Below are 27059 nucleotides of genomic sequence, written 5' to 3'. Positions count from 1 at the left end.
AGGAGGCCAGCGCCGTAGCATAGTGGGCTAAGCTTCCGCCTGCAGTGCCAACATCACATATGGGCTCCGGTTCAAGTCCTGGATGCTCTATTTCCACTCCAGTTCTGTGCTATGGTCTGGGAAAGCAGTGGAAGATGGCCCAAGGCCCTGGACCCCTGCACCGGCATGGGAGACCTGGAAGAGACTCCTGGCTCCTGCCTCCTGGCTTCAGATCAGCCTAGCTCCAGCAGTTACTGCCATTTAGGGAGTAAACCAGCAAATGGAAGACTTCATGGAAGACTTTCTCTCTCTCTCTTTACCTCTGCCTCTCTGTAGCTCTGCCTTTCAAATAAATAAATCTTTTAAAAATAATATAGCAATGTTATTTAATGTAATATGAGTTATCTCCCTGAAATATATATGTATGAAGTGTTTCAAAATACTTTACTGAGTAACTTTGTAACCTGTTCTCAAAGATGGTATTCAATCATCTTTGTCATATTCTGGTTAAAGAATATGAGTCGCTAGATCCAGTTCTCATTCAAGTGATTATAAAAGGGCATGAATATCATAAGGCAGAGATTATTGTGGACCTTCTCAAAAGCTATCCATATTTTCTTTCCATATTTTATTCTCATCATAGCACTTATCATTAGCAATTTATTTGCTTATATTTTTATGTCCATCTTTTCTTTATAAAACATAAACTCCATGAGGGCAGAGACCATCTGTCTCATTTGCCATATTATCCTTAGATCATCAACCATATCTGGCATATTGTATGAGTTAAATAAATATTGTTTAGTTAACTAATCAATTTATCAATCTAATAGAATGTAATGGGTAGGGAAAGCACCACGTTTAGTGGTTTAAACATGGTCAAACAGATATGAGTTAAATTCTTGCCTTTGCTACTCACCAGCTGTGTGATTTTGCACACATCACCTAACAATTTGCAATCTCAATTCCCATATTGCAGAGTTAGTTGAATTCACTTAGAGAGAGAGAACTTATAACAAATACATGACCATTATCATTTTAATTCAAAACATGAGTCTCCTGACTTGTGTATAAGACTGAGCCTGGCAGCTAATGCTTTACACTAGCACCCATTTAATAATAAGTGTCTGCATCGGTTCCCACAAGGTGTCACTTCCTCCCCATCCACCCAGGGCCTTGTTTGGCCAAACTGAGCTGTAGAGAAAGCGAAAGCAGAGGCATATCAAAGCGGGAGAGCCACAGAGTGAGGAGCCCATATCTAGTGACTTCTCAACTGCTGGCCCCTGGGCTCTGTGTCCTTACCCTTACCTTGTACTGTTTCATTCTCTCCCCTCTTAAAACTGAAGGGGACGCCCTGTCCTGTGTGGCTTCCCAGTCCTATCCCACCTGCGGTTGAGGAGCCAGCTGTGACTGACCTTAAATAAGAACAGGACTCTACAGGAAACCACAACTCTGCAGGCACTCTGGCCAGCAGAGTGATTAACGATCTGATTAAAAGAAAAAGGTCAATCAAGCAAAATTAAATTCTTCCCTTTTTTGCAGATGAGTTGAAGATTTTCACACCAAAGATATAATACACACATTTGTGATAGTTATACTTTGTCCAATGTTTATTCTTCCATCTATTCCACAAACATTTATCTAGTACTTTCATGTAAATCTCCATGCATGGATCTGGGGAAATTCACAGATGGAAGAACTAATATAAGGAAATAGTGTGAGTCCAGTAGAATCTGGGAGGCGACACCTGATTCAGGAAAAAACAATCCTGAAGTGGGTTTTGAGGCATAAGAGTCCTTTCTTCAATGCATACTTATCATGCTTATACTATATGCTAAGGAAAGTGCTCGGTGACAGAGAAAAATAAAAACAGTGAGAAAGAATACCTGCCCTCAAATTACTTATCATCTTATGGGGAACAAAAAGGTAGGTAGGAAGTCTCGAGGGAGGGGGTTGGGCGCAGGATTTTAGAAAATCTAAGCTCATGACTTGTTTAGGAAACGATACTTTAGTGTGGCTGGAATACATGAAACATGGGGATGAGTGGGACTCAGAGTTGAGATGGCAGGAGACAAGACTGAAGGCAGCCGTTTGGTCCAGATATGAAGATCCCAGTGCCAAGCTAAAGAGTTCCCCTAGAATACTGTAGGCAACATCAGGCTGTAGAAAGTGCATGAAGGGAAAGGCAATCTAAGAGCTGCATTCACAAGAATTCTGTAGGCACTTGTTACACAGTTGTATAGGTTGGAACAGTTTTGCAGTTTTCCAGAAAAGAAATAACTGAACTAAGACAGTGGCAAGTACATATAAAGAGATGGTGAAGGATTTAAGAGCTAGAGCCTGGGAAGAAAAGCTATAGAGGGGCCGGCACTGTGGCGCAGTGGGTTAAAGCCCCCGGCTTGCAGCACCAGCATCCAATATGGGTGCCAGTTTGAGTCCCAGCTGCTCCACTTCTGATCCAGCTCCCTGCTAATGTGCCTGGGAAAGCAGCAGGGGATGGCCCAAGTCCTTGGGCCCCTGCACCATGTGGGAGACCTGGAAGAAGCTCCTGGCTCCTGGCCTTGGATCGGCTCAGCTCTGGCCATTTTGGCCATCTGGGGAGTGAATCAGCGGATGGAAGACCTCTCTCTCTCTCTGTCTCTACCTCTCCCTGTAACTTTAGATTTCAAGTAAATAAAATGTATTTTTTAAAAAAGAAAAGCTATAAAATACTGAGAGGCAACTGTGTGCTTGTGAAAGATTTTAGACTCCTTTGAGTAAATGACTCTACTTTTATCTTGAGGTCCACACAGCTGGCAGCTTTTACCAGTCTGGAGAGACACCAGTGATATTGGCAGTTGCCATATGTCTTAGTCTACTAGGGCCGCTGTAACAAAGTACCACAAACTGGGTGGCTTTGAAAAACAGACATTTATTGGGTCACACTTCTGGAAGATAAAAGTCCAAAATCAAGGTACCAGCCAGGTCACCACTGGAACCTAGAGGAAGTCTTCCTTCCCTCTTCCTAGCTTCTGGTAGTTTGCCACCAATCTTTGGCATTCCTTGGTTGGCATATGCGTCAATCCAATCCTTTGTGTTCACATGGAGTTCTGAGAGCCTTGAGATTAACGAAATGGCCTTCTAGTCATTCTGTGATGCCCAGGTACTCTTTACAAGAAATCTATAAAATGAGAAGTATCTGAATTGATGCTGCTAGGAGTCTGCCTTCACACTGCCTTCCCCTTCTTATGAGGACATCAACCATGTTGAGAAGGAGCCCACCCTACTCCAGTATGACCTCACCTTAACTAACTCTATCTGTAATGAATCTATTCCCAAATAATGTGACCTTTCCAAATAAGGATATCTTTTAATCCATGATACCATATCAAGTTGTTCTGATCCCAAATGGCCCTCTCGCTTAAATATACATAAAGATCAGTTAGAGCTTTTACACAGTGGTGCATTTATTTAAAAATTGGCAGCTCTTGACTCCCAGTAAAGCTGTGGTTGCAATTTTTACTTTCTTCTCCCTTTTCCACATGGACTTGAAGTGACTGGAACAACAGAGAGACTGTCAAGAGATCTCACTTTCTGTTCTGCTGTTTTCCCAGCTCAGCACCTCTATTCTGCTATCCCAATGTGACCTTTCACAAATCCTGGAGCAAGCTATCAGTTCATCTTTCTGTATAGAGAGAGGAGGATTCTTGGCAGGCAGCAAGCTAAGCCTTGAGTGGACAATCTACAACATTATGACCTTAGTCAGCACATGCATCTTTCAGGAGAAAGGGCCAGTGGAAATAATACAGTTTTGCCTTTTCTGTGGTCTTCTTGACTACTGAGTAATGAGGAACCAGAGTCCAAAATAGCTGATTTGGCCTCACCCAGGAAGTGCATCCCCCACTCAACTTCCTTCTGACTTCTCCGGGTACCACAGCTGCTGTAACTTCTAACCTTCCCTGTGGTTTTCACCCCGGCACAGACTCCTAGTCTGTCCTGTTCTATTGAAAGCCTTTCTGAACTCCTCTGAGTCCCAGAAACATGGCCCCAAGGGAGATGTTTAGATGAAGAAGGGGTGTTAATGGCAGTGGGTCAGATACTTCACATTTTCCATCTTTCTTGCTAAGAGTGCCAGGGTATTACAGAATCACTAGAAGGCCCATTGCATCAATCTCAAGTGAAAAGTGAAATTTAGATCATACTGAAACCACTTTTATTTGGAGTTTGGGTGGACAAATAGGGCCTAAACTGAAATTTAAGTTTACCCTAGCATTGGGGTTTTGCTACACAAATTGATGCTAGAATGTAAACAAGGCTTCCAAGAGCTACCTAAGAGTCTATAAAGGACAACAGGTTTTCAAGGCTTGAAAGCAATCCTTTTACATGCTAATGCCAAATCCTACAGTATTTGTGCAAGTGGGTTCCTCTGGGATTTCTATTTGCCAATGAGTTGTTTTATTTCTAGTGTAAAGAGGGTAGGTGGAGGATCTATGAATTATTGAGTAGCTACTTTGTGTTTTGCTTGTGCTCTGTGAGAGATTGTTTATCTTTACAGCCACCTTTGGCGCTAAGCATTGCTCCAGTTTGCACCTGTGGAATGAGGGTTTGGCCCCCAGTGCAGAGCTGCTAAGTGACAGAGCTGGGACTCAAGCCCAGGTGAACCTAAACTCTGTTGCCCTCCTCCATCAAGTTATCGACCTTACATCTGCATATATTCCCAAATTCAGTCTTGCCAATATTTCAGAATGGCGTGTCAATAATTAGCGCAAATTACCTTGCTTTTATAGACCTTTTTTTTTTTTCAATTCAATAACGAGAAAAATGAGGTATTCAGCCAAGAGGCAAATTGTGGGAAGAGAGAAGAGGCTGTGGCAGGTGTAGGCAAATAATTCACAGTCCACAGTGCTTCCTGAGACCTACCAAAGACTCTGAAAGAAGACAAGATGGAAAATCACTTCCTCTTTGTTAGACAGGTCTTTCTTTTGGAAACCTGTGTTATCACCACTCACAGGAGACACTGCCTGCTGGTCTTGGCTACCAGAGATTCTCTTCACATGGTATGGGTGAGGAAACTTTCTGAGAGGTGTGATGGATCATGATGCTGGGTAAGTGGGTTTAACCCATTGATTGTATTTCTTTCTAGTGCCTGCTGTCACTGTCTCCCAAGACCAGAAGATCTCCAGAAATGTTTGGAGATCACGTCACATTTCCTGAAATACCACAAAGCCTCCCCCGATCCATAAGCTGATAGCTACAAATCACATCAGAACCTTCCTATTTAGACTTATTTTTAAAACGTACATAAAATACATTTTAATGGAATTAGCAAGTTAGGGGTTTTGACCCAGAAATGAAACAGCTGTTAATTTGCAGTCCACTTGCCATTAGAGAGAAGACTTGAAACATCACAGGCAAGTTCAAACTCTGTACGCACAAAACCTGACACAGAGCTCGTGTGCCATTAGCTCATTAGCTACCCACCAGCACATAATGCACGAGACAAAACAGGGTTCATAGGCACTACATAGGAATCAAGTCTTTACAACACTTATTAACAATGAACTTTTTACTTGCAGAACAGCATACACGGGGCTCTTATTCCCCCACAGAACTGGCTGTTTGGAAGCAAACAGTCTTAACCGATTGCATATCCACGGGTACACTTTCAGTTACTGAGCCCTTCAGTGTCAGCTTCAAGTGCAGAGGAAGTGCAAATAGTCCCTGCACTTCAGAGCTGAGCTTGCTTTGCTAGGAGACAGTTGAGCAAAATCCCAGCACGCTCTGATTCATGCTGCCCGCTGATTGGTTGTTCCCAGGCCGCTGACATCACCCTGTTGCTGGGTGGAAAACTTCTGCAGCACAGCCCTCGACACCGACTTCAGATTCTTCTGAAGGGGATATTGTACTCAACGGCGAGATCAGGTTATAGCTCAGATGGAATTAGAAGGCCTCCTTTTTTGTCTGATCACTTCAGCCATCTTAAGACTCTCAAATTGTAGTGTCCACACCCCCCGCCCACAGAGCAACTGCCTTTTTTTTTTTTTTTTTGGGCACTTTCTCCTTTTAGGCGCCCAACCCCCAACACCCTCTAGAATACAAGAGAATAAGGAAAGAACCTTACTGTTGTTCTTTGTAGATGGAAGGTGTTTTACACTTCTCCCAGATGCGGCTGACTTTCTGCTTAGTTTCTGTTTGTCTTTACCAACAGAATTGAAATGAAAGTATGCCCTCATGAGCTACAATGAATTGTGAACCAGTGCTTAGGACTATCTGTAATAAATGACTTCCTAGCTCTCATTTATTTTCCCAGCATTCTGTGAGGCCCAGATAAACTAGAGAAGTGATGTCAGAAGCCCGTTTGCCCACGGCTTTTTAGAGTTAGCAAAACATTTTGTATTTACATTATCATCCATGTCCCTCACAACAGCCCTATGAATTAGGCACTGCACTTTCCCCACTTTATAGATAAGACAACAAGCTCCTAAGTAGTAAATTCTCCGCCAGCAACATAGCTCCTAAATGACAAGGATGGGAGCCAGGTCCGGGCTTCCTGCCCCTCGTTCTGAACTCTTTCCACTCTGACCATAGCATCTTTCAGCTCTGAGAGACTGATTGGCAAGGGCTGGTGCAAAGTCAGAGGCTAAACCAGCACCAGGATCCAGCAGTTCCTGTCCTACAGAGCCCTCCCTTCTAAACTTCTTGGTAGCTCTCATGACAGCGCTGTTCTTCTGGCTTTCTTTAAAGACACTGTCTGATACATATTTATTTTAGAAATCTCATGCTTTCACAAGCTTTTACTTCAGCGCATGGTTGAGGAAAAAAAATAAAAGCCTAATAACTCAGATTCACAGTTGCGTATATTACATAAGGCTTCTGTAATGGTAAGATTATCCAGCGGCAGACTTATTTTGATGGAAGGACTTTGAGAGAGCAGAAATAGCAGGCTTAGCAACCAGCTCAGTAACTTGGATGTCAGAGACACTTCCGCAGTGGACAGCAGGCTCCTCGGCACCTCTGTGGAGACTCAGGCCTGCCCTTGTTTATTCCTGGCTCAGATGGTTAACCTTCGCCTTCTGCATGGCTTTCATCTTCCCTGGCCCAGCTTTCTCTCATCTCATTCAGAGCTCCTTCTTCCCTCCAGCTTAAAATCCCCATTTGAAATAGCTTAGCTTCCCTAAGTTATTTTTACATAAGCAGAGGAGACTGCCACATCTGGCTTGTTCAGGTGAAAAAAAGAACTCCCCACCCATCCTTATTTGAAAATGAGACAGAGAATCTGTCAACAATGGCTTAGGAGACCAAATATTGGAGGCAAAGGATGGGGGAGGGGGTGGGGCACAGTCACTCCGGTATGGAGGTGCAAGATTCATTTCCCATCGTGAAGTCCGTGATGGCAGCCCCAGAACACAGCACAGTGACTTACATTTCATAATGTACACAGTTGATTTCATGCACTCTGCATCTTCTGTTGTGTCCCCAACAGTTTTATTTTTCCTTTTGGGGGACATTGCAAGGCCACAGTTGTGTCCCCCTAATACACAGGTTTCCTGCTTCTCATGTTTTATCCTGAATTTCAGCAAAATGCTCCCTAGAAACTAGCTCCATTTAGCAGCACTCCGATCTTCACATTTTTACTTCCTGCGGAAATACAGACACACTTACTGATTTTTGCCTTCTTGTGTTACTTGAAGGTAGAAAACAATTTGTGGTATTGAAAAATAAGATCTCTGTCTCATCAACACTCTGTAGTCATCTGGGCAGTTCCTGTAACAAGCTCTCTCCTCGACTCAGCAGACACAGCACACATGTGCTCTTGCTGACCCTTGTGCCCAAAATGCATGTCTTTAAAAATGGCATGGGATTAGTTGGGAATACAGTAAACTCTCAGTCCTTATTGCAAAATTAAATGTAATATTTTAGGTAGTGTGACACAGGTGTTCACAGTGAGTAGCTGAAAATAGGCCATTTATCTCTGGCTACAGGATAGGAAAAAGTAGCATATGATACCCTTCTGTGTCCTGACAAACAATCACCTGCAAAGGAGTCTCTATTGCTGCCATGATAGGGGATTAAGGGGCCTCTGGGACCTGTCATCAGTTTTTTTAAAGTAAGATCTAAATTAACATACACTAAAACGGATGTTCATTGGCTCCACACACAGCAAAAAGTTGAAATGGAGAACTAGTAATTTGATTACTTAAGTGAGATGCAAAAAGATATAGTGGGCCAGGAGGATGGACTAAAACCAAGAAAAATGTAAAAATTTGTATTTTAAAAAAATCAAATGCTATGTAGAGGAGTAGGGGATGGGAAAATTTTGTTTTGAAGTAGTCCATGTGAGAAGACACAGGTTAATTAGCGGGAAATTCTTCCCTGTTTGATTACATATAAGTGTCTTTAATGAATTAAAATGTCATAACTAACCTGTAACATTCTCTTTTTTTTGTTTTTAAGAAATTTATTAATACATTAGATTCTTAGGGTCACAGCAAATGCATGATAATTACTACAACACATTTATCATCAATTCTAATGTTAATATTATATTAATACAAAGAGGACAGATTCAATATGGTTCATAGATATAATTCTAAGAATATAATACTTCCCCCCTTCTTTACTCCCTTCCTTCCTTCCTCTTTTTTTCTTTTTCTTTCTCAGATTTTGAGATATCGTATTTTTATTTTACATTATAGTTAAAGGCTTAATCCTTCACTAAATAGTTCAACAAGTACAAAGACCTGAGTTCAGTGGGAATATAGGCAAGAGCTACAAAGCAATAATCAAATGAAAAAAATTACTATTTCACTCATATACAGTAAATTTTAAAATAATTACAGATCACTAAAACTATAGTCATATATCATTCTTTCTTTTTTAGTAGTATATCATTCTTAACCATTGGTTTAACAAAGATATAAAACAAAGTTTGTCAAAACTATAGTTGCAGCAATGTTAATACATATAGGCATTTCTTTGTTTTTGTTTTGTGATTTTTTTTCTTTTCAATTTTAGCTTGCACATATAAGGGAGAACATGAGTTTTTTGTCTTTCTGTGTCTGGCTTATTTCACTCAACATGTCCTCCAGTTGCATTCATTTTGATGCAAATAAATAGTAGAATTTCATTCCTTTTTTATAGATGAGTAATATTCCATTGTGTTTATATTCTGTGTTTTCTTTACCTATTCATGTGATGATGGACACCTTGGTTGATTCCATATTTTGGGTATTGTGAACAGTGCTGCTATAAATGTGGGGGCGGATATAGGTGGTACAGGTTTCTCTTTGATACAATGCATTCATGTCAATCCATAGAGGGACTGTTGGATCATATGGTAAGTCTATTTCTAATCTCCATACTATTTTCCACAGTGGTTGCTCTAATTTACATTCCCACCAACCCTCTCTAATATTTGTTACTCTCTGTCTCTTGGATAATAGCCATTCTGACAAAGGTGAGGAGATACCTCACTGTGGTTTTGATTTGCATTTCCCTGATGGCTAGTGATGATCAGCATTTTTTTCATTTATTTGTTGGGCATTTATATTTCTTCTTTTTGAGAACTCTCTATTGAGGTCCTTTGCCCATTTCTTAATGAGACTGCTTGCTTTGCTGAGTTTAAGTTGCTAATATATTTGGATATTAATCCTTTGTCAGATAGGCAGCTTGCAAATATTTTTTCCCACTGTGTTGGATGTCTCTTCACTCTATTGATTGTTCCTTTGCTGTGCAGAAGCTTCTGGGTTTGACATAATCCCATATGGCTAATTTTGCTTTTGTTGCCTGTACTTTGGGGGTCTTATCCAAGAAGTCATCACCTGTATCAATGTCTTGAAGTCTTTCCCCTGCATGTTCTTACAACAAATTCATAGTCTCAGGTCTCGAATTTATGTCTTTGATCATCTTGAACTTATTGGCGTACATAGTAAGAGGTATGAATATGATTTCATTCTTCCACATATATACATCCAGTTTTGCCAGCAACACTTATTGAAGAGATTACCCTTTCTCAAATGTACAATTAGTTGGCTGCATGTACATGGATTAATTTCATGGTTCTCTATTCTATTCCATTGATCTATGTGTTGGTTTTATGCCAACACCATATTGTTTTAATTACTATAACTTTATAGTATGCTTTGAAGTCAGGTATTGTGATGCCTCCAGTTCGATTTTTTTGTTTTTAGCTCAGGATCACTTTGCTATTCTGGTTCTTTTGTGATTCCATATGATTTTAGAAATTTTTTCTAATTCTGTAAGCAATATCATTGGTATTTTGAAAGGGATTGCATTAGATCTGTAGATTGTTTCAGGTAAGATAGACATTTTAATGATATTAATTCTTCCAATCCATGAGCAAGTAATATCTTTCCAATTTTTATGTGTCCTTGATTATTTCTTTATTAATGTTCTATAATTTTCATTGTAGAGACCTTTCACTTGTTTGGTTAAATTTTTTCCTAAATATTTGATTTTTTTTGTTGCTGTTGTGAATGGGACTTGTTTCTTGATTTCTCTTTTGATGAGTTCATCAGCAGTATATTTAAAAAGCTACTATTTTTTCTGTTTGTTTAATAAAGATTTATTTGGAAGTCTGAGTTACACAGAGAGAGAAGAGGAGGCAGAGAGAGAGAGAGAGAGAGAGAGAGGTCTTCCACCCACTGGTTCACTCTCCAAATGGCTGCAGTGGCTGGAGCTGTGTTGATCCAAAGCCAGGAGCCAGGAGCCTCCTCTGGGTCTTCCCATGAGGGGGCAGGGGCCCAAGGACTTGGCCATCTTCCATTGCCTTCCCAGGCCATAGCAGAGAGCTGTATCATAAGTGGAGCAGCTGGGTCTCAAACCAGTGCCCATATGGGATGCCAACACTGCAGGCGGCAGCTTTACCCACTACACCACAGTGCTGGCCCCTGTTTTTTGTTTTTTTGTTTTGTTTTGTTTTTAAAGACTTATGTATTTAAAAGGCAGTTACAGAGGGAGCAGGAGAAACAGAGATGGTGACAGATCTTCCACGAGCTGGTTCATTCCCGAAGTGGCTGCGACAGCAGAGCCAAACCCGATCTAAGTAGGAGACAGGAGTTTCATCCGGGTCTCCCACATGGGTGCAGGGGTCCAGGTACTTGGGCAATCCTCCACTGCTTTCCCAGGTGCATTAGAAGGGAGCTGAATCAGAAGAAGAGCTGCCAGGACTTGAACTCATGTGGGATGCTGGCATTGCAGGCAGCAGCTTAACTTGCTAGGCCACAACATGCCCCCTGTATGTTTATTTTGTGTCCAGAAACTTTACTGAACTGGTTTATCAGTTCTAACAGCTTTTTGGTGGAGTGTTTAGGTTTTTTCATTTACAACATTGTATCATCTGCAAACACCTATATTTTGACTTCCTCCTTTCCAATTTTGATGCCCTTCCCTAATGGCGCTTGCTAATACCCCCAGTACTATATTGAACAGGGGTGGTGAAAGTGAACATCCTTGTCTTATTTTAAATGCTTTCAGCTTTTCCCATTTACTATGATATTGACTGTTGGTTTGTCCTGTATAGTCTTTATAATTTTGAGGTATGTTCCCACTATTCCTAATTTATGGAGAATATTTATCATAAAGGGATGTTGAATCTTAGCAAGTGCATCTTTAATGAAGTAAAATGTCATTACTAACCTGTAACATTCTTAAGGTTAGGGACCACCTCTCAAATACTTTCATATCCCTCTCTTATCTAGCACAAGGCTCTTCAGAGTATGTGCTCAACATATCTTTCTTAAATAGAGTCAAAACTGAAAACACCTAAAGCAAAAGTTTGCACTAACAAACTGGCTGTGGTCAGAACTATCCCAGAAGGCTGTGTCAGGTCTCCTCTTGTGTTCAGTCTTCCTGATGCCGCTCTAAGTTTCCACCTCCCATATCCTTCTGAAAATAAAAATCAAGATCATCTGCATGATTGAGAAGGCTGGCCTGATCCCCCACCTGAACTCACAGCCTACTTCGCCTTCTAACTTCCATACCCCCACAACTGCTCTAGCTCTCTTTCAATTGCTCCAGGGCCCTGGTGCCCCTTCCAGTCTGAACAAGTGCTGGTGCTTTTGCTTGGAAGACTCCTTGTCAGCACACACACACTCATGCAATTTTCCACCTGTGTCACCTAGCCTGTTCACTGCTGCTGCTTGCCTCAACATACTCAAGGGGAATCCCACACCCCAGTGCCTCACTCTCCACCACAGCCATAGCCCAGGTCAGGTGCCTCCATTGTGTGCTTTCCTAGCTCTCCTGTGTCCCCCTACTAGTACTAACCACAGTCAGTATTCAGTGTTATCCATGAAATTTTTGTCTCAAGCATGCCTTCCTGCTGGAACGTGAACTCTACTAGGGTAGGAACCCTAGCTATTTTGTGTCTTCACCCCATATGCCATGTACATAGATCGATCTGTGTTTCTCCGGTTTTAATACACCTCTGACTCATACGAAAGGTCTTGTCAACCTGAAGACTGTGACTCAGCAGGTCTGGGGTGAGCTCCTCCATTTCTCACAAGCTTCCAGGACTGCTACTGCTGGCCCTCAGACCCACTTTGAGTAGCCACAGCCTGCAGCACAGCAAACCACTTGCCCTCATTGCCTTTAAACCGCCTTGTTCTTTCCACCTTCACGGCTGTAGCCTGAATGGGTTCCTCCTGCACCTCCCACCAGCCAGTTATCCTGCCTCTGTTTCACTGGTCTCTTGGGCCATATACCTTCAAAGTATCTATCTGAAATGTAAACTGATCATGTTGTCCCCTTTCTTTAGAAACGTAGAGACTCTCTATCGCCTTGTAGGAAGGAATCAGACTCCTTAGAATGGCATTCGCATGTGTCATGAGCTTATCTCTAATGACTTTTCTGGTGCTACTTCATCCGTATTCCACTCGCACCCTGCACTCCTGCAGTGTCAAAGCCTTAGCAGTGCCTTAAAGTCCCCAGGCTTCTTACCCTTGCTCAGGTCCCTGACTCTCTCAGCTCCACCCACCTGTGAAAGGCCCCCACTGGGCTCCAGACACCAGGTTTTAAAGGAGATTATTTGACACAGTGGAGTCCTTCTAAGGAAGGAGCAGTGGTATTGGTCCAGAATCCCAGTGATAGGAGAAACAGTTCTGAGAATGGTCTAAATATATAGCCTGGAGAAAATATGTGCCTGCACAAGGTAGGTGTGCCACACGTATTGAATGAAAGGATGAATAAATGAGTCATAATTGCTCTCTTCATGTGGAGCTGTCAGATTGAAGTGACAGTGTATATATTTGAGTTATCTGTAGCTCCAGAAGCTAGAACAGTGTATCTAAGACAGCAGATTTCAGTCCAATAAAATAATGAATTTCCAAACAAGACCAAAACCTACTAAGCTTTACTTTCTCTAGGAGCCATCTAACTGATTTATTTCTCTTAGAATCACCAAACTAAGTAATGCAACATAGTCTCTGCTCTAGTTTTGTTTCAAATGGCAGAAAAAAAGAAGTTGAAGTTGTGGGTGATTTGTTGTCTCTAATGGTGTCATCTCAGGATTCCCCTGCCACCCCACCCCCAGCCTCTCTCTTTCTCTCTCCCCTACTTTTCCCTGTATGGCTTCAATGTAGAGGCCCCACGGGTCAGCTCATTTCTCCCCAAAGCAAAGAAAGGACCACCTCCCTCCAGCTGCAGCATTCCTCAGACAAGAGCAGCTGGGACCAAGCTGAACCAAAAACTCCACGAGCCAGGACAGGCAGAGGAACAGAGAATCATATACCAATGCCAGGCCCACTGCACCTAGGGAGAGAGACCCCTATAATAGGACATGGATGAGCTGAGAGTAAAGGACAGGGCAATTTCCCACACCAGAATTGGCTGAGTTACCCAAGGGAAGAATGAAAGCTGGCAGACAAAGCAGCCTGAAAACTTGCTCCCATTCCAAAACTTACAGCTATATCCAACATTACATTTACACATCATACAAACTCAGTAACAACCACTGGCAGTTAAAACTCCCGAGCAATTGAACCCACATTTTACTCAGCTGATAGGAATTCACTATTCCTAGGACATAAACGAGAAGACGTTTCTGCCTTGACTTTCTTTATTCATGTCTTTCAAAAACCCGATTCTATGGCGGATATAGTGATGAGGCAGACTGTCCCCATGCAGTCTATGATCTTATGGAGAGGGAAGCCAAGTAATAAAAAAACAATTACAAGACAGATGACAAGCACTGAAAGAAAATAACCTGTATCCATAGTGTTATATCAAGATATACAAAGATAAAGCCAAACATTTGAATCAAACACCTTTGTGGCTGTATATCAGTTTTCCTTGTAAACTTGACCAGCTGCCTCTCAAGAATAGGACACAGACTGGCAGAAGGGCAACTTTTGCTGAAGTAACCTCAGTTTCCCCCTGGCATCCCAGAAGAAAAGGCATCCACTTACTTAGAGTGCTTGGTGTCAAACCCAGCAAACGTTACATCTCAGATGCTGAAATCAGAAAACCCAGCAGATTACTTCAGGCCAAATGAGGGGCTTCTCTCAGTGGCTAGGGCTCTAAAGAATGAAAATAGAGAAGGTGGCCAGCGCCATGGCTCACTTGGCTAATCCTCCACCTGCGGCGCCGGCACCCCAGGTTCTAGTCCCAGTTGGGGCACTGGGTACTAGTCCCTGTTGTTCCTCTTCCAGTCCAGCTCTCTGTTGTGGCCCATGAGGGCAGTGGAGGATGGCCCAAGTGCTTGGGTCCCTGCACCCAATGGGAGACTGGGAGGAAGCACCCGGCTCCTGGCTTTGGATCGGCGCAGAACCAGCCATGGCGGCCATTAGGGGAGTGAACCAACGGAAGGAAGACCTTTCTCTATGTCTCTCTCTCACTGTCTATAACTCTCCCTCTCTCTCTCTCTCTCTCTCTCTCTCACTAACTCTGCTGTCAAAAAAAGAAAATAAAGAAGGTAAGGAAACTGGTGATGTCTGGATTCCCACATCACTCAATCTCTGTTTCACCCACAGTTCTGACTTTGGTCCTCAGTTTCACTTACTTTTCTTGGGTCAATGCTTTGAACCTTTGATAGAATCCTGCAGAGTGAATGACCTCGCAGGTGCCACTTTTACCATGGGCATTCACTTTTCCATCTGCCGTGGCCCAGCAAAACGCTCATTCTTCAGCATCTGGAGGAAATGGGGAGAGGTCTGGGTAATCTTTACTCTTGGCTTGGGCAGAGAATAATGCTGAGTCTCCAGCCACCACGTATCTACCTCAAGGTCCGTGATTCCTGAATAATGGCACAGGTAGCTGAATCACAACACTGGTGAATTCTGATGAGTTTTTAACTGTATTTCCGATCTCTACTTTTGCTTACTGAAATCTTGGTTACTGTTGATAAGCGGTGTGTACTGTTTACAGAGTTAAGGAATAGCCAGGAAACTGCTCTGGGTTACTCTGTGACCCCGTTTGCAGGAAGCATCCATGTGCACCCCACCAAGTGACCTAAGAGGCAGTCACTTCCATTGTAATTGCTGGCCCACATCGTGGACCCAGCTGGACTGACATTTTAATTTTTACCTCTTTTGTGGCTTCCATTATCCTGGGGGCCAAGGTATAAACGTGTCTGGAATCACAATTTGTGGAAGGTTAGTAAAATCTTGAAACAGAGCCAGGGCCATTCAGTGCTTGGGATGGATTTCTTGGAGGCTCTCCAAATGCATGGGTTGTCCATTTGTGCCATGTGGCCAGACCTGAGCCTAGCATGGACGCATAAGACAAAATTACGCTTACTATAGCCTATTTGTACAATGGAAAAAAACTGAGCTGAGCTGTCTGGAGAGGGTTATTTCTATGTTTTAGAGGCTGGCTCCAGGGTGGAAAGCTGCTTGAGTGTGGTGAGGATTTAGGGAAATTTGGAAGCAATTCCTAAAGAAAGCATGGTTTAAAGGGAAAATGATGGCTAAGAAAGAAAAGGCTCTGGTTCTTGGCAAATTATCTGTCTACCCCAAAAAGGAAATTAGTTCTCTGTAATGAATGAAAGCAGGATATTTTAGTTCAGCCTGGGTTGGTATTCCGGTTTTACCATTTATCAGCTGTATGACTTCGAGAAAGCTAATTTACTCTTCAGAAAAGCAGTGGTCTCATGAAGTTAGGGTTCAATGAATTAAAGTATAGAAATATTTAGCCTTATGCCAGACACTTAGAAGTGTTTCACTACTTGTTATAAAGAGATAGTCTGGGGGCCAGCATTGTGGTACAGTGGGCTAAGCCACCTCTTGTGAAGCCAACCCCGTACTGTGGTGTTGATTTGAGTCTTGTCTGCTTTGTATTCCATCCAGTTTCCTGCCAATGTGCCTGGGAAGGCAGAAGAAGATGGCCTGAGTGTGGCGCCTGCCACCCTTACGGAAGACAAGGATGATGTTCCTGGTTCCTGCTTTGCTTTGGCCCAGATCTGTCAATTGGGGCCATTTGGGGAAGCAAATGGAAGATGGCAGATCTCTCTCTCTCTCTCTTTTTGTTAGCCTTTCAAATAAACAAATAAATAGATCATTTCAGAAAAAGAGATAATTAAAATATTATATCCTAATGAATAATGTTTCTGTGGTCTCAATCTACCTTGGAAATTTGATGAAAACTATAAATTCTTATTCCTCAGAGTAGGAATGCACACATACAAAACTTTTGCACACAGACTCAGAAAATATAAAGATATAAGAAAGTACAACCAAAGACTTGAAGTTAAGATTCTTTGTTCAAGATGTACTCCCCAAAGAGGGAATAAAGTTCTCAGTTTTATTTATGTTTTATAACTTTTGATCATTCAGAATCATAATTCATAACTTTTAAATTTGGAAGGGACTTTATAGTCTAAATCCTTGTTTTTAACATTTTTTTAGAAATAGTACTATGTTCTGAGAAAATACTTGGTATTTCAGCTACACAGTGGACTCTATCAATTTCACATTTCTATAATTAGGGAAAATAGAGTTGGGCATTGTTGTGCAGTGGGCTAAGTCATTGCTTGGAATGCCTGTGTACCATATCAGAGCACCATTTCAAGTCCCAGTTACTCTACATTTAACCCAGCATCCTGCTAATGCATTGTTGGAGGCAGTAGATAGCTCAATGACTGAGTCCTGCCACCCACATGGGAGACCTCAGATTGAGTTCTGGTCTCCTGGATTCTGTCTGGCCCAGCCATGGCTGTATTGGCATTTGGGGAATGAGCTAGTAGACGGAAGAACTCTCTCTGTGTCTCTCTCCCTCTTCCTCTCTCTCTCTCTCTGTGAGAATCTACCTTTCAAATAGATGAAAAAAATAAGAATTTTATTTATATATATATACATATTTTTCTCTTTATTGACTACCCTTCATGTTTGAGGTATTCATTAATTTTACTGTATTTTATTTGGTTCCTAATCCTATTCTCTGGGATGTGTTTACTGCCCTCAGAAACTCATATTCATGCAAACCATGTACCATGATGGATACAATCATCTTTTTTTCTGTGTATCATAATTATTTTATTAAAATCTACTCTGCCATACTCATTTGATTCTATGCTATTTAATGGAAAAACGCCTTATGCAATGCTATAGGAAAAACTTCATCAGGCAGGAATTCACATTAATAAAGACTTCTTGAACACCCACAATAGAAAAGATACCAGTCTGTGGTTCTTGGAATACCTAAATGAACAAAGCCAGACACATGTGTGCCCTCATGGAGCTTACAGTCTAACAATAAAATGGGCTTTTCTTTCTGGAGAGTATGGCTGGGGTTGACATTCTGTTCATGGACAGGAACAGAGGTAACCTGCAAGTTTTCAGTCACATGGATGCCACCAAAGTCTTCATGGCCACTCTGTGAAGACAGTTGCCTTTATTTGCTTAAGCAATAGCTGAGTCAGCATGAGCAGTACTAACCACAGAAGGGCCCAACTGTGTCTGGGCAAAATCTCACTCATAACTTCCCCCTGGAAGGAGCATGAACTACACGTAGCAAGCAAGCCATGTTCAGTCAAGTCAGCACTAGACATTCACTGCAATGAATGAATGAATGAATCAACCAACCAATCAATCAGCTTTCTACTCTCCTATCCAGATAAGTTGAGGGACTTTTGAGAAGGTGAACAACAGAGCAAAGACACTGGGGTCCAGTAGTTTGTTGTTAGAAGGTTGTAGGAAGTAGGGCAAATGGTGTGGAAAGAAGCAGATTACTAAAAGACATAGGAGACTTGAATATGAAAAACTGGGAGCAGATCAGACAAGTAATAGGACAAAAGGTAAGAAACATTAGAAGGCTTTGAAATCATGTGTTGTTGCAAACTGCTTATGGAAACCCAGAAGCAGTGGCAACACAAAGTCAGCCTATCACTGGAATCTGTAAGCTCTGCGCACCTGAACTCACTCCAGAATAGGAGTGAGTTGAAGCTCTGAAGACGTAGAGCAAAGAGAACAAATGCTGAGCTGGCTCAGGAGCTGGTAGTATGGCGCTGTAGCCTCTATTCACCCCAAGATGTTTCCTTATCTGGAGAGAAAAACTGTCAATTTACTGTGATACTGCTTTGGGCAGCACCAGGCCTGCAGAGACCATGAGACCAACACCTTAAGACCTCTGCCTTCCCAGTTGTATTTTTCCTATCCAGAAAAATCTCATCCCTCTTTGTTACCCTCCCCATCTAAAGCCCATACCTTGTTTGGCTGAACACACTTCTTCATTTATGCAAAAGAGGACAAATTTTCCAGGAGGCTTGGCTGCAGCTCCTTGTTACCTGGGATGCCACTCTACAATTTGCTAAGAACAATAGATGAAAAGTAGGAATTACATTCAAGACATCAAAGGAAGGTGAAACCAACCTAGATGAATTGCATCATTAGCTCGAACAAAATCATTTACTGATAACCTGGTAATGCAATGAGTGACTTTTTTCATGTGCGTTCATAATTCACAGGCCTCAATATTCTTTGGCAGAGGAATTGCTTATCTCTTCTCCCAGTGAAGGCTTTGATAGACAATAGTATAAATATCCTGTAGCCTGGGTCCTTCGTTTGGTAAATAATCAGGAAACAAATAAGTCTGATGATGGGGCAGACTCACAAATAGGCTTCTATAAACAGCAGGCAAGCATAAAGGCAGAGAAGACAGAGACCCTGTGGAGCTTTATTCTCCCCTACACCACCCAAAGGAAGGACCTTCTCAGACTAGCCCTGCCCTTATAAAATCCAGACCTATTTATAACATGGTCAAGTTCTTGCTTAGGTCAAATAGAAAACATAGAGAATATTTGGTTTTGTGAATTTGTTCATATCACAAAATGATGTTGCCTCATGCAGGGTAAAACTAGGCCTCCTTAGCTGTGGCTGGTACTAGTAGACAAAGCTCTTGAAGTATTCTAAAGTGCTCTACTCAGAGTTCCAGCCCTTACATGGGAACAATATATCCTTTTCATTAGCAATTTTCAAGTAAAAGCTTAAAGAATGACCTGTCTTTAGTTTAGGAAAAAGAGAATTTGTTGAGAGCAGAACACATACATCTGTCTGTGTACACAATACACTCACCTGTGTACACAGGTAAGCCCAATTTCTACAGAAGATCATATTTCTTCATTTGGAGAAATATTAGAACGAGAGGCACATTCTTGTCACTTAATTTATCCATGTCCTAAACTTCTTCATTATCAAACAGTATCTCTGACACTGAATTCTCTATCTTAGGATGTGACTGGGTAGACTAACAGACGACAAAAATGTACTTTGCAAACACAAATGCAATAAAGATGTTTAATAATAAACCATGCATGTTATCAGGCAGTTGAGACTCTTTGAAATCAAAACAAACTGACTTGGCAAATAGTATCAGGGAACCCAAGACATTAAAATCCAACTAATTTTCAATGTCTGTTGAAAAATAAATTGCTGTTGCATGAAAGCTTTTTAAAATAATAAAAAGAGTCAACATTCATCAAGTGCTCATAATAGGAAGGACACTGTTCTGAGCTCTTTATGTGTATCTTTTTATTTAATCCTCATAAGAAACCATAAAGTAAGTGCTAAAAAATGAAATTTGAAGAAGTTCTGAAGAGTGACCAGATTATACAATATTGAGGTAGAAAACTAATGAGAAAATTTCAACTTCACCTTTATAGGAGTTGTAGGCAATACATTTTAGGTCACAGTTAAAATTACACTTGTAGAATATGAGAATGTTTCCATTTTAGTTCCCTGAAGACATGTGAATTTCTAGATGTTCATGTCTTCACTGGGAAATAGAAAATGCAAAGTGACAGGTCTTGTACATATAAAAAAACAATAGGGCTATTTCATCAACAGCAATTTCAACAGAACAACAACCCTTCTAGTATTGCTCAGGGAGACTGTTGCCTCTTCTTCACCATACCTGCAAAGGTGACCCCCACAAGCTAAGTGAAGTACCTCCTTTATTTTCTAAGGGCATAGCAAATCCTAAGAATTATTTGGCTATGAGATAGAAAACTAGGTTCAAGGGTTGCTGATTCTAGAATAAGCCCAGTATAAACAGAGAGAAAGAGAGAGAGAGAGAGGGAGAGAGATTGAGAAAGGACAGGAAGGGGTCCTGGCTCCTGCAGAGATGAGGAATATGAAGCACAGGAATGGAAACCAAACAAATTCCACATCTATTGTGAGCAGCTGAAATGAACTCCTCTAAAGCTACTGCTTGGCTGTACAAAAATAGATCAGTTAGTTGTTCAGGCACATTCCACATCTGGCAAGTTGAGTCTATTTAAGCATTTATACATGTGTTTAGACAGTATTTCCCAAATAAAATGATATCCTCCTAGGATTTACCTGGACCCCTTTATTAACCATGGAGACCACCACAGTGATCTTTAACTTGACACAAAGATATCCTCAATCACTTTTTCTTTTTCTTGACTGTTTAGTTCTTAGAAACTTTTTGGGAAGCTTAACTTTGATTTTTGTTTGTTTTTCCTTTTTTTTAATCTATTGGTTCATAAACTCTGGAAAATCATTAAACTGGACCTGCAGGCATTAAGTCTGAACAAAGGATAATGGGTAGAAAGGGAGAAAAGCCTCTGTTTCTCAACGTTTTCTTTATAGGGAGTTGACAGCATAGACATATTAGAACCACTTTAACATTAAACCTGCAGAAGACAAGTGGTCTGGGTAATAAATTACTGCAACTAGGAACAACAAAAAAAGTTTCTAAGAAGTCTGAGGTTTTTTGCTGAGCATGCTTTCTTAATGAAACATACGCTGTAAAAATTTTTATGTGCAAAAACTAAAACGGGGTTTTCTCACCCAGTGAGTTCTAGTTCTTTGTTTTGGAATGTCTGGACTTTCACATCCATTTACTAATGAGAACTTAGGGTAATATTCATACTTAACCAGTGCTTGACATGGAAATGAGGGATGATTTCCTCTTTTGGTTGAAAGAAACAGAGACACTTAAGTTATTTTACAAAATTAGCAGTGGAGATTAGACTGGTTGAAGGGAATTATGACAAAGACACACAGGGACTGGAAGTGGAAATGCACCAGGATTTAAGGCAGCTGTAAATGTCAGTCCTGATTGCTTTGCTTTCTTTCTGCATATTGACTACCCTTCTTCCCCAACCAGCTTCCTCACCCTCTACTCTCTGTCTCTTCTATTCCTTCATAGTTTCAGTTTGCATATGGTTCATGACAACCTCTGAGAATCTGACATTGCTGCCAACTGCATGCGTATTCTAGTTTTCCAATGCCAATTTTCGAAAGGAATCTGATTGGGCGAGACTGTCAATTTAAGCTAGTGCATATAGCTGACTGGCCAGGTTAAAGAATGGCTGTCTTCAAGTTAAGTGTCTATCCCAGCCACCTGAGACAAAGGACAACCACATGGTATAGAATATGGCTATTTAGAATATGGCCACCAGCAGGAAGATTGCCTTAGAAGATGATATGGATGGGACAAGATTGATATGAGCATCTCAAAATATGGCAGATTATGTGGAGACTAGTTTATTCATTTTCAAGAAGCTAATCTCAGCTAATTTCAATAGGCCCAGACCTCCCTGGTACAGCATGTAAAAATGGCAATAGTACTTGATTCCTCTATCCTTTCCCTCAACTTTATCAACTTTTTTTTCCTAAAATGTTTATTTTTAACTATTTGAAAGACAGAGAAGGCAGGAAGGAGAGATAGAGATCTTCCTTTCACTTGATCACTCCTCAAATGCTCGCAACAACCAAGCCAAGCCAGGAGACAGGAACTCCATCCGGGTCCCCCACATTGGTGTCAAGAAGTCAAGCACTGGAGCCATCATCTGCTGCTTCCCAGGGTTTGCATTAGCAGGAAGCTACATCAAAGTGCTGTATCATAACACCTGCTGCAAATTTAATCAACTGCATCTCCATCATGCCCATCATTTTATTTCCATGACTACCCTAATGCCTAGGAATCTTTAGTCTTACATCTGAAAAATGGATTTTTAAATTTAAGTTATACAAGTTTCATGTATTTCATACATACAGATTTAGGAACATAGTGACACTCCTTCCCCACACCCTCCCTCCCGCCCACATTCGAACCCTTCCTCCTCCTCCCTCTCACATTCCCACTCTTAATTCCTATAAAGTTCTATTTTCAGTTTACTTAATGATTGTATAGTTAGCCCTACACTAAGTAAAAGAGTTCAACAAATAGTACGAAGAGAAAAAAAAAAAGTGTTCCTCAATGAAAGAGACAAGGACTGTAAACAATCATCAAATCTCAAAATGTCTACTTCACTCCAATACATTACATTTCAGATACTCTACTAGTTATCTCAGATCAGGAAAACATATGATATCTGTCCTTTTGGGACTGGCTTACTTCACTAAGTATAATGGTTTCTAGTTGCGTCCACATTGTTGCAAAAGACAGGATTTCATTTTTTTTTAATAGCTGAGTGTTACTCCATAGTGTATATATACTATAATTTCTTTATCCAGTCAACAATTAATGGACATCTGGGTTGATTCCATGTCTTAGCTATTGTGAACTGTGCTGCAATGAACATGGGGATACAAATAACTCTTTCGTATGCTGATTTCTTTTGGTTTGAGTAAATTCCAAGGAATGGGATGGCAGACCTACTATTTGATCCAGCTATCCCACTCCAATGAATGTACCCAAACATTTGGAATTTTAATTTGACTTTTTTAAAGATTTATTTATTTATTTGAGAGGTGTAGTTACAGAGAGAGAGAGAGAGACAGAGTGAAAGGTCTTCCATCCACTGATTCTGTCCCCAAATGGCTGCAACGGCTGGAGCTGGGCCAATCCGAAGCCAGGAGCCAGGAGCTTCCTCGGCTTTCCCATGTGAGTGCAGGAGCCCAAGCACTTGGGCCATTTTCTATTGCTTTTCCAGGCCATACCAAATATCTGGATCAGAAGAGGAGCAGCTGGGACACAAACCGGCACCCATATGGGTTGCCAGCATCGCAGGTGGAGGCTTAGCCTATTATGCCACAGCACTGGTCCCAACTTGATTTTCTAACAAAAGGGCTTTTTTTATGCCAAGATAACTCAATTGCCTTATTTTAGAGTAACATGCCAGTGGCCAATAAAATATTAGAATAGGGAATAATGGACACTTCTTTTCCTACTCTTGGATATCCAATTAACAGAGTATCCAAACTATAGTTTGTGAATGTATGGGAAATCTAAGTCTGAAGGCTTCACAGTTTAATAACCTTACACAGAGGATTAGTTAAGAAAATATTTACAATAATATCTAACTGAATAATGCCAAGGCAGAATTACATAACATTATAAATGCTGGTGCCACCAAGAAAATCTGGGTTCATATCACATCTCCTTCTTATGAGACTGTGACTAAATTTTTAATTCCTATAAATCATATGTAAAAGAGTTCATAGTAATCAGTTCATAGGGATTTTAAAACTACCAGGCAAGATAATGTTATGTAGGCTATTGCATAATGATTAGCATATAGTAAGTACTCATCAAATGGTAGTGGTTGCTTCTGTTAGTGTATCTATGATGATTATCACCACTATGGATGTCATAGGATTAGAGAATAGAGATTAGAGATATAAGGATTACCTTCAAGTAATTAACTGTCTTGAAAAAGATAATATGAGGATGAGCGTATTAGAAATGGTAAACACATATAACTTGCACATACACAAATGGAACTCAACAGAATAGCAGGCTAAGCACAAATCACCCAACATGAGACAATAAAGTTACATGGTATTCTCTAATCCAGAAAAAGGGTAAAAAATTATGACCATTTTTTCCTAAATTTTTTTTTTGCTTTTAATTGAAATATAAAAATTCGACTTATTTATGGGGTATGAGAACACTGGGCCTGAACTCCCAGGCCTGATGAAACTGGGTGCAGCATGTAGAGAATGTAAAGGCTGGTAGAATGTTTATTGCTCTGGAAAGCCCTGCACCTGGAGACACTGTTAAGACAATGCATTGAAAGAGCTTTTCTGCACATGGGCCACCCACCTTATCAGGGTCCACACAGCCTTCTGCACCTCCCCCAACAAGCAGCCTAAAAAGGGACTCTGCCTGCTGCTCAAAGGGAATGAAACCTAATTTCAAACCCCCAGGCCTCTGTCTGAGCTGTCTCAACCCTCACACTTTCTTTACTCTCCCTATTCTGTTGCGGCTAAAATAAAGTCTTTACATTAATTAGCTGCCTCCTCTCCTTCTTTGAACCCTAAAATCCCAAAACCTAACATGGAGTACCATATGATGTTTCTATACATGTATACTATGTGTAAAGTTCAAATCTAGGTAAACACATCCATCTTCTCAAACATTTGTCATTTCTTTATGGCGAGGACATTCAAAATGATCTCTTTTATGGTTTTTCAAAAAAAATAATGCAGGACTTTAGCATTCTCTATAGTAATTTTGCTGTGCAATAGAATGCCAGAGATTCTGGTGAGTTTTTAATAGGGATAAAGCTTCTCAGAAAAAAAAAAAAAAAAAAAAAAAAGAAAGAAAAGAAAGATTGTAGCCAGCACGAAACTTTGTTGCATTGTAAAAAGCCAGGATCCATAGGAGTTTTTGTGATTGGAGGAAGAACTACATAAAATGATGGACTTTGGCTCCTATCTTTGGCCTGGCCTACCCCTGGCTGTTGCAGGCATTTGGGGAATGAAGCAGCATATGTAAGATCCCTCTCTCTCTCCCTCCCTCTCTCTCTGTCCTTTTCAAATAAAAATAAAATACATAAAGTTTAGAAAAAGAGAGAGTGAGTGAGAATAAAAACATTAAGATGAGAGTTGCAAATGCAAAGAACCTCCTGAATGAAGCATCTGGGAGTCACATCAAAAACTAGGGGACAGACCACTACTTGAGTTTATGTTTTCTTCCTCCGGAGGCCTAGACAAGGTTAGATAACCTTCCTGTGCCTTCTCTACTCAACCACTCATTACATATTAGCATTATGTGTTGTACATCCATCTTCTCTCCTAGGTTATTAATTCTGATGCTCATGTTCATCACTCTATCTTCCTGACCAACCAAGCACCTGGCACATGGTAAGCACTCCATGAACACGTGCTGAGTAAGTGAACTTACGAATGCAAACATGAATTAAGTACTGAATATGGAACTGGGTGACAATTTCATCCTATACTATTCTGTATTGTTCTCCAATATTTATAGGGGTTAATCCTACCTCTGATCAACAGTGTAAATTGCATTGAAAGGCAGGAAGAATTCTATTTCTAATCTCTCCAACACTACCACTGAGAGGCTTCCAGTTATAGATATAAATGTCCAAAAGATCTTTCTGAGCTCTCTGCTAATAATCCCTTTTCTTTTCCTATACTATTCTCCGTTTTCCATTTCTCTTCTGTATCAAGGCAGAGATAATGGTTCAACTTCATTGTTAGATTATAAGCTTGTCTTTTGTTATTTTTATCACCAGTACTTATTATTTAGCAAGAATTCAGCAAATAAATGGTTGAATAAAGGAATATCTGAACAGTATAAATTTCTAAGCATACTCTTCCAAACTTTCAGCCTTCCAGAATCTCACAAGTTACTATTTTGATTCCAAGCTTGCAGGTCATGTAGGAATGCCTCCCCACCAGCCAAAATTTTATCTTTGAAGTTGCTGTCTTTGTTCTCATCATTATTTGTTACAAAGATTATCTTCTTACTAACAAGACCAATTTTACCTTTGCATGAAAATGTGTTTATAATTTTAAGACAATTTGGGATTTTTTTTGATAAAAATAATTATGTTCACTTGATTTCTAGTTAACAAACTGCAAAACATACAATCTTCATCCAGACAGCATTTTTTGAGGACCTTCTTAGATTCCAAGTACTGCAAATACTCAGATGAATAAAACTGACTCTGAAGATGCTCAAAGTCTGGATTTCAGAGGACCTGAAAACTGAAGTGGAGACTGTTACCTTCTAAGGTCCCCTTCCATCCTGCCTTGGTCCTGTGTGTTGATTCTCTGCAAATCCCTCACATTAGAATGCTAGTGAATTTAAGACCAAGTCAACAAATCATGACCCCACTGTGCTCCCATTAATTAGATTCTACTCCCAAACTGCCTTACTCTCATGGATTTTTCTTTTTTGCTCATCCATTCTCCTCTTTAATACCCTAACAGTCAGTGTATTTCACAGTGATCTTTCTTTAACGTGTAGAAAATAATTCTCAGTTTCCTCATCTCTGAAAGAAAGATGTTGAGAATTTGAGATGATGAATTGGAATATCAAGGAGGTGAACAGGTTCACAGGAAAAATAACAGCACAACTCTAGGGGTTTCTGGGAGTAGAGTTGCTTTCACTTTCTCACTGACGAATTGAAGACATTCTCCTACTTATGCTCCACTCTGTTTACACCAGATTCTCACAGGACTATTAGGACTGAACAAATTCTCAGAATTAAAGAATCCAAATGAATCTTCCCAATTTTCTGTTCAGACATGGATTAATCACGAATTAATGAAGTTTCAACTTCAGGGCCCATCGCTAACACTGGTCCCTGGGGAGATGTCCAGGCAATATACTTCCATGGTCATAGCTTTAATTAAATTCCAAAAGTAAGCTCTTTCAGCCACCAGTGGTAAAGGCCATACCTTGCCCCTTCACTCTCACTCATGCTA

General features: G+C 40.7%; 2 long non-coding RNA genes across 5 annotated transcripts in view; one reads left to right on the top strand and one right to left on the bottom strand.

Annotated features, from left to right (window-relative positions):
* LOC103349685 (uncharacterized) overlaps window positions 1–16514 on the top strand; it is a 49494-nt gene extending 32980 nt beyond the window's left edge. For both annotated transcript variants that reach the window (XR_001793859.3, XR_517841.4), the window contains one exon: window positions 16263–16514. This is a non-coding gene — a long non-coding RNA (uncharacterized lncRNA). The remainder of the gene's footprint in view (window positions 1–16262) is intronic.
* The window catches only part of LOC103349689 (uncharacterized), a 108436-nt gene that overhangs the window by 74625 nt on the left and 6752 nt on the right, over window positions 1–27059 (bottom strand). The gene's annotated exons all lie outside the window — the stretch shown is intronic.

Source organism: Oryctolagus cuniculus, chromosome 1 (assembly GCF_964237555.1).
Source record: "Oryctolagus cuniculus chromosome 1, mOryCun1.1, whole genome shotgun sequence".
NCBI lineage: Eukaryota > Metazoa > Chordata > Mammalia > Lagomorpha > Leporidae > Oryctolagus > Oryctolagus cuniculus.
Note: the sequence above shows the minus strand (reverse complement) of the source record. Positions and strands in the feature narration are given on the sequence as shown.